This window comes from Setaria viridis, chromosome 3, assembly GCF_005286985.2.
Source record: "Setaria viridis chromosome 3, Setaria_viridis_v4.0, whole genome shotgun sequence".
NCBI lineage: Eukaryota > Viridiplantae > Streptophyta > Magnoliopsida > Poales > Poaceae > Setaria > Setaria viridis.
Window position 1 is genome coordinate 41,475,343 of NC_048265.2, and position 17,963 is coordinate 41,493,305.

A 17,963-nucleotide genomic window follows, 5' to 3' on the forward strand; every position below is an offset into this window, starting at 1 on the left:
TCCCAAAATCTGGAAACAAACTGGGAGCCTCGATCGGAGATAATTGTCTTTGGTATTCCATGCAAGGATACGATCTGGGCTATATAGAGTTTCGCATATGTCGACACTGGGTAGGTAGTCTTGCCGGGGATGAAATGGGCTGACTTAGTGAGTCAGTCGACAATAACCCATATGGAATCATATCCTTTTGAAGTGGTAGGCGATCCAACTATAAAGTCCATGGAAATATCCTCCCATTTCCAGACAAGGATTTTTAAAGGTTGAAGCAAACCTGCCGACTTTTGTAGTATGGGTTTAACTCTCCGGCAGGTATCACACTCGGCTACATATCTTGCAATTTCAAGTTTCATTTTGGCCCACCAAAATCTTTGCTTTAAATCTTGGTACATTTTATTGCTTCCGGGATGAATGGTGAGCTTAGATAGATGTGATTCATCTAAGATCAATTTTCTTAGGCTTTCATCCTTAGGAACTACTATCCTTTTTCTGAAATACAGTCCCCCATCCTCTTCTTGAGTAAGTTCAGAAATCTTCCCTTCTGCCTTCTGTTGATGAAGCACCTTGATCCAAGGATCTTCTTTTTGGGCTGTTATGATTCTCCCCTTTAGAGTGTCTTGCACAACAATGTTCTGGAGGGTGCCTTGTTTCACTATTTCCAAGTTTAAATCCTCTAATTCTTCACATAAGGTCTTAAGATTAGGCTAAACAGTGGTACATTGGCACTGGGCCTTTCTGCTCAAAGCATCAGCCACCACATTAGCCTTACTAGGATGGTAGTGAATCTCTAGCTTATAATCTTTTATTAGCTCCAACCACCGTCTTTGCCTCATATTCAAGTCCATTTGAGTGAAGATGTACTTTAAGCTTTTGTGATCAGTAAAGATACGACATTCACTACCTAGAAGATAGTGTCACCATATCTTTAACGCATGGACTACAGCAGCAAGCTCTAAATCGTGGGTAGGGTAATGCTCTTCATGACGCTTTAGTTGACGAGAAGCATAAGCAATAACTCTGCCTTCTTGCATAAGAACACACCCTATCCTTGTTCCTGAGGCATCACAGTACACGTCAAAGGGCTTCTCTATATCAGGTTGAGCTAGCACTGGGGCTGTAGTCAGTAGCTTCTTTAGGGTTTGAAACGATTCTTCACATTCGGGTTTCCACTCAAATTTCACTTCCTTCTTTAATAACTCTGTGATTGGTTTGGAAATTTTTGAGAAATTGGGGATGAACCTACGGTAATACCCGGCCATTCCCAAGAAACTTCTTACTTCATGTACCGAAGTTGGTGATTTCCAATCCAATATATCTTTGACTTTTCTGGGGTCTACTTCAATTCCTTTTTCGGACAGTATGTGCCCAAGGAATGGAATTTTCTTTAACCAGAATTCACATTTACTGAACTTGGCATACAACTAGTGTTCCTGGAGTCTACTTAGAACAATACGCAGGTGTTGCGCATGTTCCTCTTCATTTTCAGAAAAGACGAGGATATCATCTATAAAGACGACCACAAATTTATCTAATTTTGGCATGAATACCGAATTCATGAGGTACATAAAATGTGCTGGGGCATTTGTCAGTCTGAAAGACATAACCAAGTACTCATATAATCCATATTGGGTTGAGAAGGCTGTTTTAGGTATGTCTTCGGATTTTATCTTAATCTGATGATATCCTGACCGGAGGTCGATTTTGGAAAAGACCTTGGCTCCAGCTAGTTGATCAAATAACAAGTCAATCCGTGGCAACGGATACTTGTTTTTAATGGTTACCGCATTCAAAGGGCGGTAATCCACACACAACCTTAATGTGCCATCTTTCTTTTTAACAAATAAAGCAAGGCAGCCCCATGGTGAAGTGCTAGGTCGGACAAAACCTTTATCCAGCAATTCTTGGAGTTGTACTTTTAATTCTGCTAACTCCTTAGGCGGCATCCGATACGGCCTTCTCGAGATAGGAGCAGTACCCGGTTCTAACTCGATGGTAAACTCTACCGCTCTATCAGGTGATAGTCCAGGAAGATCTTCTGGAAATACATCTACAAACTCATTAACCACAGGAATAGATTCTAGAGTTACTGCTCTAGTCTTTTTAACCATCTGGTCCAGACAGGGATGAGCGGGTAATTGGAGCTCAAAAGTATGGCCTTGGTCATCTCTCATACTAACAACCCGGTTATTCATATCGATTTGAACTTTATGTTCCTTCATCCAATTTACCCCCAAAATAATATCTATTCCTTGATCTTCCAGAATTAAAGGATAAGCACCCACCTTATTTCCTTCTAAGTTCAAAATCACATTGCGAGCTACCTGATTTGTATTTTGAGTAGCCCCAGTAGCTTGAATAGCATATTTGACATTTAAGATGTGCACTTCAAGTTGGTGTTGTGTAACAAACTTTCTACTTATAAAAGTATGTGATGCACCCGAATCGAATAAAATCATGGCAGGATAATCATTGACAAGGTACATACCTGCCAGAATAGGCTCTCCTTCCGGAATCTCCTCCACATTCATATAATGAGCCTGCCCCATTTTGGTGTTCAGAAATTTGCGACGAACAAACTTCTATCCGGTGCCCTGACCAGAGGTTTGAGCCCTTAAATTCACGTTTCCCCCAACCTTGGGAAAACGGAAGTCCCGGGCAAAGTGTCCCGGCTTCCCATAGTTAAAACAAACCTGTGGATTCCCTGGAGGAGTAGGGTTACGAAACCCAACAGGTGGTGCATTTCCAGGACGAGGAGCATTAATAGGAGCTCTGACATTCCAGAGCTGAAAGGGCCTCTGTTGAAAAGAAGGCCGATATGCGGGTCGAGGAGGACCTCGGTATACCACCTTCATTCTCTGTGGGGCGCTTCCGAAGGTTCCAAAAGGAATATTCTTCCTCTTCAAGGATTCCTCTCTCTTCAAAGTTTCATCTAAGATTCTCATCTTCTCTTCTGCAGTAATGGTTGTGCTTACCGCAGAGCTATAATCAGCAAAGGTGCAGGTAGATAGCTTCTCCTGCATTCGTGCATTAAGCCCACAAAGATAACAATCTCTTTTCCTGGACTCCGTATTGACATGTTCTCGTGCGTACTGGGCCAAGTGATCAAACTCATTGGTGTACTCCTGAATGCTACGGGTTCCTTGCTGCAGCCCTAGGAATTGTTCCAGCTTCATTCGCATGATACCTTCTAGCACAAACTGTGTCCGGAAGGCTTCCTTGAAGTTCTCCCATGTAACTTCCCTTCCAACTAGTTGCCTTGCCAGATAACTGGTCCACCAGGTCCCAGCGGGACCTTGGAGCTGGAGTCCAGCAAACTCCGCCTTCTGGGCGGTGGTGCACTGGGGAATCACTCGAAATTTCTGCTCCATCGTCTGAAGCCATTCATTAGCTTCTAGTGGGTGCTCAGCTTTCAAGAATATTGGAGGACGAGTTTCCAAGAACTGGGTGTAGGATACACCCTGTTCTGGGTCTCATCGGTTTCCACCATTTCCGGTGTTTTGTACGATCATCTGAAGCAGTCGAGCCTGTTCGGCTCCTGAATTCATGAGGCTGGCTATGGCATCAGCCAGCGTTGGGGCTCTAGGTAAATTCTCCTCGTGGCCCCCTGACCCTAAAGCTCGAGGACCTCTCGGATCCATCATGCTGCCAAAACCAAACAGAGTATTAATATCTAAGTTACATTTCACCAACAGTTCTCTATGCGCACTAGTATTTCACACATCACATCACGACTATTGTAATTACACACAAATCACACTTATATACATATTTATTTATTTACATGACTTGAAGTTACTTTTTACAAAACCACCGTACTACTTCATCCACTGCATTTATCTTACATATCTACATCACAACATCTCTTGGTTAAGATCTTTCTTCAACCATCGTAGGGGTAGATGCCTAGCTCTTCGGCATTCAGTCCTAGCCGGGCCATCGCAGCCTGCAGAACATCTTGGTCCACTGTCATCAATGTCTGTCCCGGAGGAGCGATAGGTGGGGCCTGATTCACTGAGTTCTCACTTTCTGACTCTGGCCCGGGGTCACTTGAAGTGTAGGAAGTGTAGGATGCAGAGGTACTGACTCCGGAATTTCCCTCCATTTCTTCGGGGTCTTATTCTTCTTCCCCGTCTTCCTGCTCAGCTTCACCCCACTGTTGCATTGGTCCGTAGCCTTGTGGATCTAGCCCATCGGCGTTTGCATTGGCCTAGGCAAATTGTTGGTTTCCCATGGGAGCTTCACCCAGATCATCTTCCATGTCGACATCAATCCCTTCTAAATTCTCGTGAGCGTATAAGTCGATCTCAGGAGCTGCAGGTGGAGCAATATCACCCTCCATTCCTACAACGTCCACCAACTGATCTGCTTCTTCTGGGTTCGGCGGCTGGTGTTCTTCCAGTGGTGGAGGCGGTGGAACATTGACTATGTTCTGAGCAGGTACCTGGGCCTGCATTTCCTCCAAAGCCAGACGAAGAGATAAGATTTCGTCCAGCTGCTGGAATCTTTCTGCCTCGAGCCTATTAACATTGGATTCAGGTTGTTCTCTTGCCCTGTCTGCCATACTCCTACTGGCATCCATGAATCCCTGCATTACCCTGAGCTTCTCTTCATATTCATCTATTCTTCTGGACTGCTCTCTCATGATTTTCTCCATGTCGTGTTCCCTTGCTAATGCCGCCTTCTTGTACAACTCCTTATCGTGTCTGGCACCCATTAATTCCATTTTGGCATCCTCATTTTTCTTTCTCTGATTATAGTATTCCCTAATGCAAGACTGGTGCAGGTTGTACATGGCCGTCATATAGTCGGAGGCAGCAGCAACCAAAATATCATGCTCTACACGAGAAGAGTTCTTTAGGGCTTTAATCCTTCTCTTCCAGATTCCATCATCTTGATGTTTTATAGGATAGAATCGAGCACAGCTCGACCCTATTTCTACCTTGTGCTTCTCACACAGGTCTGTGAGAGCAGTCATAGCTGCCCTTTCAATTGTGTCGTTGAACTCGAAGCCTGACTCCATCACTTCTTCTAGATGCCAATTGGGGTTGGTGTCTTCATGTAGGATATGCACATAAACAGTACAGTACTGCTTGTGACACGTGTCCTCCTTCCTCCAATAGTACTCTGGAGGGTTGTGGAAGCCTAACTCCTGCAGCGTTTTCCACAGCAGCTGCGCAAACCCTGGCTTGTCCAGGTAATGCCCTCGGGTCCATCCGTCCTGGTCGGTGTAGCCTTCTTGGAACATCCTATAAAAGAAACGAGGTCAGGTCTAACGACACTCACCAAACCCAAAAGTTTTTAAAACATGCTTATGCAACATGATGCAACGACTCCTACGTACTCACAGACTCATATACACACTCGTAGAGAAATTTGTGGCATCGTAATCTCTCCCTAATAATATACTACCGAATACTAGCGACACGCAGCAATCAGTTAGCAACTGCAAAACAAACAACCAGTTAACACTACTGCCACCTGTGACTCACGTTTTCTTTGTTTAAAATAGAGTCTCAATGTTCAAATGGTAATATCTGTTGATTATACCAACCTACGGCTCTGATACAAGCTGTGGCAGAACCGTCCAACTTAAACTGGTTTAAATGCGCCTAATCGCTGCTGACGCAACAATTATCCGAAACGCACTTAAAACAGTATAAGTCCGATCGTCCGTCGAATGTCCCTAGGACTCCTCGAAGATCCACGTCGTGTCTCATAGCCATACATCAGGATTGTATCCGCGATAGGATAGCATCAACAAATATTACATTTTTACATACATACACGAGGTACGAGTTAATACAAGACATAGTTTGAAGCAAACTTAACAGTGCAGTGTTAGATAGAGTTTCGTAGCCATACATCAGGATTGTATCCGCGATGGGATAGCATCAAGAAATATTACATTTTTACATACATACACGAGGTACGAGTTAATACAAGACATAGTTTGAAGCAAACTTAATAGTGCAGTGTTAGACAGAGTTCTAGGATTTAAAACATAAACGGTTTGGGTTGAGATGAGCATTATAAGCCTTCTTCTAAGGGTATTGTGAGATTCATAACAATACCCTAGGGTTTCGGGGCTTCTTCCTCGGTGGACTCCTGCGGTGTTTCTAAAAATAGCCACAAGGGATAACCCTGAGTACGAGGTACTCAGCAAGGCTTACCCGACTAACCAATATAATAGTTTTTCTTGGAAGTATATGATAGCTTTTTCGGTGTGCTAGGCTGACACATTTTTGCCAAAAAGCTTACTAAAAAAAAGAGACCTTAGCTTTATCTTTTATTCGGATTAAGTCATTACCTAACCATTTTAGGTGATGATAAAAGATTATTTGTAAACAATAAGGTATTAAGTCATACACCAAACATTATTAGAAAGATATGGCATTCATGAATTTATGCTACGATGCTCAACAGTGATCAAGTACATTCAAAACCGAGAATTGCGGCGATCCGGATCAAATAACATCCTGCAGGAGACTACCCTGATCACCAGCTATATACGACTGTCCAGGTCGTACATAACGACTTTTCGATTAGCAAAACCCATGATTGGGAATAAGACTACCCGGACCCAGGGACGCACCCCCACATGGGACCCCACGTCTGGCCCGATCACCATGTGAGTTTCAGGCTACGCCCCTGCCAATCTCCAGCACGTCAAGCGCGGGTACGAAGTATTCCCGATCAGAGGGTTTACTAACCTACTGGGCTTTACTGGTCCCATACCGAGTAAGTGATCAGATGTCTTTCACTTGATTAAAGGTTAAGACAACGAATCGGGCCTTAACCAGATTAATCTAGTAGACAGAACTACATCCTTAGCTTCTGTTCGCTTCTTAATTTCCAAGTCATCTTTCCATAATTAACATGCAAGACTCAAAATTTACCTTAAGGTTTGGTAAAGCAAGTATTTAAGCAACTAAGCCATTCTAGACTTGGGTTATCTACTAAAGGTTTGAACAAGTGGCAAAGATGTCCTTAAAACAAGGTATGATCATGCACAAGAATGGGTTTCAAGCAACTCCTAGACTTAGTGCATATATTTAGCAAATAACTGATAATGGAATATTGACTCCAAATAATAGGTATAATGCACCGGGGCTTGCCTTGTTCGCCAAAAAAGTTAGCACTATCCGAAGGGTTGGCCTCGTAGGGGACCAATTCAAATACTTCCTCAAATTCCGGAGATCCTTCTGAATATTCCGAGAAATCTCCTTCTGGTGCTTAGGTGTCTATAACACAACATATGCAGGGGTTAGGAATGCAAATTTTTGAATACAAGACTATACAACTTTCCTTCATGATAGAGTTGCAAGCCAACAAGGACTATACAATTTGTCATGATAAAGTTGCTAACCAACACACGAAAACCCGAAAAAATTAACCCAACAATTTTATTTCCTTAACTAACCTTACTTAGGGCTTTTTCTTTTATTTAGAACATGTTATAATTATTTTCTAGCTTTAAAACCTAATTTCCTATGAGTTAATACTAATTTGTGATTATGAAAATGTTATTCCATATTTTATGCATTTAATAAAGATTAAGTATTTATTTAAATACCTTTGAAATAAAGGCATTAAATAAATACCTAAATTTTTATTATTTTCCTAGGGTATAAAAATTTTAATGCATAAAGGAAAATAAAACAAGCCTAACAAAATTGGTTTCACTAATTTTGAACACTCCTAGAAATTTCTGTAATTTAAATGGTGAGATTCGGATTTAAACTAATTATTCTATAAAGGAAATCTAATTTTTCGCAAAAAACACCCCCGGAAACTTTTCTCACGCGACCCTATTCTACCCCCTCTCTCTTACACTGGGCCCGCGACTCGGACCTACCCCTTCTCCTATTCATCCTACCCGCCGGCCTACCCCGTCCTCTAACGGGCTCTCTAGGCCGATTCTTCTTTTCCTTTTCTCTTCTCGGACCGGCACCGGCCCAACGGCCCACTCCTTCTTTTCTTTTTCTCCCGCAAAACCTGGCCTGCTGAAAGCCTGGGCCTCCGGCCTTTCTCTTAACGGACGACCGCACCGGCTCCTTGGGCCTCCGGAACGCTGGCCCAACTGACACCCGCGCCCGACCGGCCTGCCTCCTTTTCTCCCCCGCCTCCTCTGACTTGCGGGCCCGCGGCTCCAGTACCTTCTTCCTCCTCCCACCAAAAACCGGCACGACAGGGGGTGGCACGGCTTGCCGGTCGGCACCCTACCGGCGACGGGGCTAAGCCGGGGAAGCATCCCGATGCCCTAGTGCACCCGTGCGTGGTGATAGCTTCCCGGGAGATGGCCGGAGTTACTTCCTCCACGGCGGCGGGCGGCGACGCCTACGGCCGGTTGTGGCTAGGCAAAACGATGGCGCAACCTACCCCGACAACCACTGCTATAGCTTCCTAGAACCCTAAGGACTCGCCTACGACTACCCAAGAAGAAAGAGAACAAGAGCAAGGAGGTGCTCACTGTGAGCAGGAGGTGCGGCGACGGCGGATGGAAACGACGGCGGTGCAGGGTATTCCGGCAAGGATGTTGGACAACAACTCGACTCGGGTGTAGCTGGGGTATCTGTGGAGGAGTGGGAGAGAGGAATCGACGGGAGGTGAGGCATGGCAGAGGAATTTGGCTGGCGGCGATGGCTTGGACAGAAGGGCGGTGGCGGTAAAAAGAACAGGCAGTAGAAACGGTCGTCGGGAGCGGTAGTTATTCAAGGCTTTCACCACGCGCATGGGTGACACCGTTGTCTACTCGTAGGCTTGCGTGGTGAGGAGGTGGCGTAGCTGCCGCGCTGGTGGGTGACCGAGAACGCCGGCGGCGACACGTCGAGCTCGGCTCTGTCATCCTCCCCCACTTTATTTCTGACGCTCGAAATCTTCAGAGCTCAATCACGGTCGAAAGTGCATCCGACGGCCCACAAGTGTCTTAACCAAAGTTGTAGACTAGTTTGAGCTCTACAATTCATATTTAACTCTTGCCCGAGATTTTCATTCATTTGTTGGCAATTTCAAAATGTTTGGCCTCAGGTGACTGAATTCCATTGAATTCCGATTCAGTTCGTGAGTCACTTGGTCATGGTCATTTACCCTTCTTTGTAAATCATTTCAGTGATCCAAATCCTTTTCTTTCAGTCCAACTTCTTCCCATTTTTGTTCTACAACATTCAAAGGTTCCATTTTGCCCATAAACACTTACACTTTTTGTTCTACATTTTTCTGAAATTAGCTCCAAATTCAGCCACATATTGCTGTTTTCAGACTTAGTCAATTTCAGCAATGCAGTCTACCGTGACAATGTGCTGACTTTGAGCTCAAATTTGAATTTGTTCCCCTTACTGTTCCTGATCAACAACACCCAAATCTATATGTACAAAGTCCATAATTCATCACTATGTAGTTTTCTTGGTCCACATATTTGGAAAATTGGTGAAAATTAATTTCCAAAATGGACTCTGCTGCTGTTTTTCTGAACTCCTTATTGTCGGATGGTGAACAGTATTTGGGTTTTTAATTTCTTTCTTTGAGTTTTCTTGAGGTATTTGGGACCAGGTCTTGTCCCAAATCTTTATCTTCAAGTTCTAATCACCCTTACACCTCCATTCCATATTTTTGCCAAATTTTTCTGAATTTGGAATTCAAAATTCAAATTTCGGTCAAATTTGACCCGAATTTGATTTTTAGCCAATTTCTTCTCCTCTTCTTCATGAACTGCTTCTTTTTCTTCAGAGCTACTTTGATGACTAAAAATGGCAGGTATTACAGATACACCGTTGGCCAGGGAGTTGATTACGGCATTGTATACCGTGTTGGCCATCACTGGGGATTGATCGATGAAAGCCTGGTAGACGGATTGCCGAACCATATCGGACATCTTGCCCGAGTCTTCAGCAATGGTGATCTGGCGGGGAGCTGGGAAAGGAGCTTTCTTGACGGTCTCCCCGCTCCTAGTACGACTAAAAAATTGCAGGCATGTTTTCCGGTATTGTTCTATCTGCTTTTCCAACTCTTCTTTCTGGTCGTCCTTGAGATCTGCTTCCGTCACTTCGATGATGTTGTCTTCGGAGATTTCGGCAACTTTCGACAAGTTAGAGGTTGTATTGGTCCCACCGATCATGCCAAAAGTGTGTTGGCGCTAAAAGTCAGCCGATTGACCCTCAGCGTCGGACACACGACCCGGGAGAATCTGCTTAGCTTCTGTTCGGGTGATTGCCCTGGTGCGGTTCGTACGGCATGCCAGCCAATCTGACCTATTGATTGGCAAGGAAGAACAATGTGTCAAATTCCAGGGGTTACGATCGACTAAAGGTTCTGATCTCAAAAAGCGTATCAGCGAATCGGCTGATTTGCTATATGAAGATACTCGGCTATAATACAGCCGACAATCACGTAACGATTGCGAAGGAAACTACTAGAGTAAACTGAACAAGGCTACGAAAGCAACACTTGAAATGGATCTAATCGGCTATATGATGAATGAAAATAACAATAACAAAGCTAACAGCTCAAGTCCCAAGCTGGATAACTGGTGATAAAACTAGAACAACAGATAAAACCTATAATTCTAGTAAATATCGATAACTTGTGAACAAATCTAAATGAAACAACAGCGATGCGCCCGAAGTTAAAGCTTAAATATTACTCGATAAATGAAACTTACAGAATCGGCCGGAGATCATGTTGATGCAGCCCTGCCAACCCATACGAACTCGTTAAAGAAGAAAAGTATTGGCGAAGTCGCCGACTTGAAAGTAAAGTGTGATGAAAAAGTAGATTTGTTTGTATTGATTGATGTGTTCTTTACAAATCTCTAAAGGCGGCTATTTATATCCTGTTACAACCAATTTCCTAACTGACTAGGATCTATCTCTAATCTTAAACAAAAACGAATATTTACAAACACAACTCGTATCGGAGTTGGTTATTATACTCCCGCGGGCCAATCTTTCTCTATCTTCTTTTCCTAATCCACTTTAAGCCCAATTGGCCCAATCGCTCCAGCCTTCCAGTCGGCCGATCTCCACCAACTCCATCCGCCAAAATAGTGTAGCGCCAATCGGCCGATTCCCAATCGTGACCTTTTAATCTGCAGCGTCGGCCAGCCCTCTCCTTCCTTGATGTTGATGCCATACGTGTCACAATCCGGCGTCAACACATTTTTATTGTTTCACCCCATCTATAATTTCATATTCATTATCACTATGTACTAATTAACAAATCTTGAACTGTTAGCCCTCTGGATCGATGAAGCGAAATAAACTACGAGGTCGTACAAAGATAATGGAGGGAAAGCTTCACATCACAGAAGTGATAGATGAGGGCAAGCCAATTGCTCCCAAACATGTGGCTAGAAAGTTCATGAGTTAGATGAGGGCTATTGTAAGGGACAATGTGCCCATCAGCATTAGAGAATGGAAGGGTAAACAAGATGAGCCATACATGCTCCCGCAGGCTCAAAAGGATATCTTGTGGGCAGATGTCAAGAAACACTTCACACTTCCTGAAGGTGTTAAAGAAAAATATGTGAAAGAGTGGACATTGAAGAAGATGGCAACCCAATTCCAAACCTTCAAGAAGAATCTGGATGCCAACTTTATCAAGGAGGGCTGAACTCCAGATTTTGATTAGTGGCCAAAGTTAAGGGACCACTGGAACTCATTTGTCCAATACAAGATGAGCGAAGGTAGTGCGAATAAGGTTGGCATCAATGTTGCCAATGCTAGCAAGGAGTACCATCATCGTCTAGGGCAAGGTAGTTACATGAGTGCAATTCCCAAATGGAAAAAGATGGAACAAGACATGTTCGATCGAGGTATCATACCAGCAACTATTGATTGGCCCGATCGATCAAAAAATTAGTAATACGCTCATGGAGGCAACTTGAGCCAAGAGGATAGGACACATATGTTCAATGAAACAATATGTGAGAAGGCCGAAAGGCTTATCAAAAATATTGAAGATGCTAAAGCTAGGAAGTTGAAGGTTGATAGAGAGAACGATGAGCTCACTTTGGCACTCGAGAATCCCGAACACCCAAGATATTGCCGAGGCTATAGGGTCATTCTGTGGAAGTTTGCTTTTCGTAGGAACATCGACTCATACAGAAGCCGCAAGCGAAGAAAGGAACAGCAAGAGGAGAGCAAGCGGTGCATGTTAGAGGCCAAAGTGCATTCACAAGAAGTAAGAATGCAGGAAGAAATTAATCGTCGAGTGGCCCTAGCAGTTATTGAGATGGCCCAATCTGGAGCACTACCGGATCCCAACGTCGTCAGCCCTTCTCAACACCGAAGCAGCTATGCTTCCACAGGGGTCCCCGATGAGCACATGTCAAGATTACCCGTGGACAACCAACGGTTCCCTATGGATGACATCACTCATCGCACCTCATGTGAGTTGCATAGACCATTCGGCAACATCACTATTAAGGTATACATATATATAATTTATGCAATCTTCTCAATTGATCCATGCCTCAGGAGTTTAATAACTTCTTTATTTCTCCTATATGTACAGGTGGCGTACGGGAGTGCTTTACCAATCCTGCCAGGGCAAACAAGCCATGGCATGGAGATTCCACTTGGCTACTCCAGCGTTGGCCTAGAGCATATTGTTGATAGTCAATATGAAGGCCTAGAGCTCAACCTCCCAACAGGTTATGGGGAAAGGACACTAGGATATGCACTTAACGGGATCATTCTATGGCGCAAACGCTACATGATCATCCCCGGTAAGGAGGCATCATTACTCCTCGTAGATCCCCCGTAGCGACCATCTCCTCAAAACTCAAGACCGTCATCTCCAGTACATCCACCTCTAGGATCATCATCACCACTGGGACTGTCACATCCTGCTCGATCACCGTCTCCATCTCCATCAAATCGTGGTGGTGCGAGCGACGACGACCACAACACCCCTCCCCGATCACCGTCGCCGGGCCTAAGACCCGCAGTGAGCAAGGAACCTGCAGCACCTCTGAAGAAGCCATGACCACCACCTTCCAAGCCAAGGCAGCCAAAGAAAATAAAGAAGTCTGAACCCATTCAGAAGGTACTGGCCGATATGACTACGGAGGAATTGCGGGAGCTATCGCATGCAACAGTGAAGGAGTTCTTCAAAAAATGTGCTGAACAAAGAAAAGCAAAGCAGATGGAGCCAAAGCTAGTAGATTGAAGCGTCCCCACATAAGTAGAGACTAAATGTGATACAAATATCAGTCCCAGGAGGCTGATAACACATTTATTCGATAGGTAATTCAATTACCGTACAACTCCCGAGGGAGTGGGCGTGAGAGCCACGCAGCAATAAGAAGTAAATAAACAATAGCGGCTAACCAAGCAACTGCCAAAAGACAGCACTCGGGACTACACGGCAGCAGCAGCATCTTGGAAAGGGCCAACACCACAGGCAGCGTTGGGTGCAGACACAACCTCTACTCAAGGTCGTCGGCGATGAAGTTCGTGTCTTCCTCTGTAGCAACGAAGCAAGGGTGAGTACGAACGTACTCAGCAAGTCCAACCCCATCCACGGAGGGGGATACAAACAAGTATATGCACAGGATACAACAAGGATAGGCTAGAGTTTATTTGCAATAAAGCTAAATTTTTCAACACGTGCATAGGCTCGTTTGCAAACAAATTTTTGTAAAGCTTTTCTTTAGTAACCGAACAAAAAGTAGGGTTGATCCTACACAAAGGATCCATGTTTTTATCGCTATCGGACTCCCCGTCCGCCATAGCGCACGGCACAACTGCCAGACTCTTCCAAAATGCAACCCACACACACAAACACACACCATCCATGCCCAAGTGCTAGTTATGTGACCAAGCTGTAACTCGTCCAATGCTGTGGACACGGCTACCCGGATAGGTTTTAACTCTGCAGAGGTTGTACACTTTTCCCACAAGCAGGGTACCGCAGTACGATCACTTTAGTGCTGGTGCGGATCCTAACAAAGCCATTACCCACCTTAGCTAAGACTGGCTAGCCCTCACGGAAGCACCCAAGGGGTTCACGGCTCATCCTCGAGACCGTAACCAGGACCTAAGTCACCAAGATCTTATTCCTTTTCCATGGGCTCCCGCTGCTCACCAGCACCCCTGAAGACTAACAGTTCAGCTAGTGGGATTTATGCTAAGCCGTTGCCCATACAACGGTCGAGTGGTTGCACGATGGTTGAATTAGGCAAGATGACACATCAACTCGGTCCTTAACCATGACAAGATGGATATCTCACGACATTGCTCAACCACCAAGGTACGAGCACAACACCCTGGCATCCCACACAAGGAATACCCATCCATCCTATCTACACATCCTTTCCCTTGAACCCAGAAAGTCATTTTCCCTTATTTGCACACACACACACATGTTTATTTTTCGAAAACATAATTGTAGTGATGATTGTATTTGAGTAGTAATTTCCTAAGCATTCTAGCGGTGGCTATCGACCAAATAGAGTGAATCATATTTAGAGACAACCATAGGATAACAAGGAATGTTCATAACAATCAAGGGGTGGCTATCCAACCATGTCTTGCAATAAAACAATATGCATTTTATAAAACAGGCCAATAGGTTGTGTTTGAAAAACTGGGTATTAAGTATGCATCAAAGGGTGAGATTGGACTTGCCGTCTTCAAAGTCTTCCGGGAGTTCCGGCTCATGTTGCTGATCCTCGGGCTTGGGCTCACGGTCAAACTCCTCCTCGGGATCCTCCTTGGGCAATCCGCGATCTACGGCACACACAAACGGACACACAAATAAATAAAAGAAATAGCGGTTTTTAACTGTGAGCTCCGAACAGAAAATGTGAATGGAAAATAGGTAGAAAGATTACTTTTCAGAAATTTGGATATAGATCGGCGGAAGTATTTTGGAGGATGATGTGGTAAAATTTGGGATTAATTGGAGGAAGTTTGGCGCATGAAATGACGGGTTAAACATGAATTAGGGGCTTAAACGGAGGTTTAGGACTGAGTTATAATAAACCAGGGACTTATTTGCGAATACTTTTGGAGGTGGAGGGGTCGATCTGCGAAATAGCCTTTGAAAGAGTTGGAAGGACCTATGTGTAAATTGGGGAAACTTGGGGGTCGGATCGAGATTGGAGGACTTTAGCTTTTCTTCTTCCAGGAAGGGAGAGAGAGTGGGGAGTTGGGGATCCGGCGGCGGCCGGCCGGCGGGGCTTCGCCGGCGGCGAGCCATGGGCCGGGGGCGGCGGAGGGAGGGGGATCCATTTGGCCCCTTACCTTGGAGTTTCGGAGAGGGAAAAAGGGGGGCGGCCGGCGGTGGTCCGGTGGAGGCAGCGTTTGGGCGGAGGAGTTTGGGTGGTGGCGGCGCTATTTGCGGCGGCGGGGCTCGGCGCGGGCACCCGGGTGGCGGTGGCGGGGGTTGGGTGTGGAGGAGGTGGCCGAGGCGCCCCTCCTTTTATAGGCCGGCAGTGGCGTACTAACCGGCGGGAAGGGTGGGGGTCCGGGTCCGGCGGCGTACGGCGGAGGTAGGGGTCAGACAGGTCGGGCCGGCGGCGTGGGCGCTGGGTGGAGTCGTTGCGGCGGTCGGCATGGCAAGGGGCGGGACCGGCGGCGTGCGGGAGGTGGGGGTCCGGTGGTGGCGCGCCGGGCAGAGTGGCCGATGGGCCAAACCGGCCGGGGAGCCGGCGCGGGGCGGCGGCACGTGGCCCAAGTGCGGGCCTAAGGTGGCTGGGCGGCGTGGCGCCTGGGGGCGTGGGCACCGGCGGGAGTAATGGCACCGGGCCGAATGGAGCAGTGGCGCCAGTGGAAGTGGTGCCGGGTGCCAGGGAGAAGAAAGGAGGAGAGAGAAGAAGGAAGGAAGAAGAAAGAAGGAGGAAGAAAGGAAAGAGGAAAAAGAAAAGAAACGGGGAGGGAAAAAGAGAAAGAAAAAGAGAGGGACCGGCGGCGTTCGCGGCACGCGGTTAGAGCACGCGCGCGGCGTCTGGTGACGGCACGCGGCGGAAAATACGGGCACGGATAAAGAGATAGGGGTCGGCTTGGGTGCCGGGACGGCGAAATCGCCGGGAAGGTTTTGGAATTCCGGGAGCTCAGCGGTAAAAAGATTTTAAAGACGATTTTTAACGGGTGATTTTAGTTGGTGATTTTCGCGGATGTTACAAACCTACCCCACTTAAATTGAATCTCGTCCTCGAGATTCGGCTGAGTCCTGAAGAGGTGGGGAAATTCCTTCTTTAATGTGTCCTCACGTTCCCACGTGGCCTCTTCTTCGCCATGTCTACTCCATTGCACTCTGCAGATCCGGACTGCTGTATTTCTTGTCCTTCTTGTGACGGTGTCCAAAATCTTGACGGGCACTTCTTGATACTGAAGGTCCTTTTGTAGGTCTATTGTCTCCACCGGTACTTGTTCCTCCGGTACTCTCAACCATTTCCTCAGCTGAGAGACATGAAATACCGGGTGTATATCCGACATTTCTTCGGGCAGTTGGATACGGTATGCTACGGCTCCAACTCTCTTTAACACCTGGTATGGTCCAATATACCGAGGGGCTAGTTTTCCTTGCACTTGAAACCTTCGAGTACCCCAAATCGGAGAGACCTTGAGGTAGACAAAATCTCCCTCATTGAAGCACAATTCCCGTCTTCTTTTGTCCGAGTAGCTCTTCTGTCTGGACTGTGCAGGCTTCAGCTTCTCTCGGATTTCTGCCACATGGTCTTCTGCTTCCTTGATGAAAGCTGGTCCGACCAGGGAGCGTTCTCCCACTTCTGACCACATCAAAGGGGTCCAACACTTTCTACCATAAAGGGCCTCAAATGGTGACATGCCTAGGCTGGCTTGATAACTATTGTTGTATGAGAACTCTGCATAGGGTAAACTTTGTTCCCAATCCTTGCCACAGGTGAGGACACATGCTCTCAACATATCCTCCATGATTTGATTTACCCGCTCTGTTTGGCCATCGGTCTGGGGGTGATAGGCTGAACTAAAGTCCAATTTAGTGCCCATGGCTTTATGCAAACCTGTCCAAAACCTGGAGGTGAATTGGGTCCCTCTATCCGAGACGATCCTGCTGGGCACACCATGCAGCTTTACTATGTTATCGACGTAGAGTCGGGCTAGCCTTTCTCCACCATAAGTGGTCCGTACGGGTAAATAGTGAGCAACTTTAGTGAGTCGGTCTACTATTACCCATATGGAGTCATTTCCCTTCTGAGTTCTAGGCAAGCCTACTACAAAATCCATGCCAATCTCATCCCACTTCCAAACCGGGATAGGCAAGGGTTGCAGCAAGCTGGCTAGCTTCTGGTGCTCGGCCTTGACCCTTTGGCAAGTATCACAACGGGCGAAAAACTGAGCTATGTCCTCCTTCATTCCATTCCACCAGTACTTCTGTTTCAAGTCCATATACATTTTGGTGGACCCGGGGTGAATGGAGTATGCCTAGTTATGGGCTTCGTCCATGATGGTCTGCTTGAACTCTTCGTCCTTGGGGACACAAATTCTATCCTTGTACCACAGGGTTCCTTTGTCGTCCACCCTGAAATCTGGGGCTTTATTTTCTCCGGTCTGCTTGCGGATTTTTACTAAGTCCTGATCTGAACTCTGGGCTTCTCAGATTTTATCCTCCAAGGTGGGCTGGACACTTAGCTTGCGGCTAGTATTCTGGGGAACTATGTGTACATTTAGCCGAGTTATCTCCTCTTGTAGGCGGGTGTTCTCGGGTCCGGGCTGTCCATAGGACTTTCGGCTTAAGGCGTCAGCCACAACATTAGCCTTACCGGGGTGATAGTGGATTTCTAGGTTGTAGTCCTTTACCAGTTCTAACCACCTCCTTTGCCTTAAATTCAGATTGGGCTGGGTGAAAATGTACTTTAGGCTCTTATGGTCGGTGTAGATTTCACACTTATTCCCAATCAGATAATGTCTCCAGATCTTGAGGGCACGCACTACGGCTGCAAACTCTAAGTCATGGGTTGGGTAGTTCTGTTCATGGGGCTT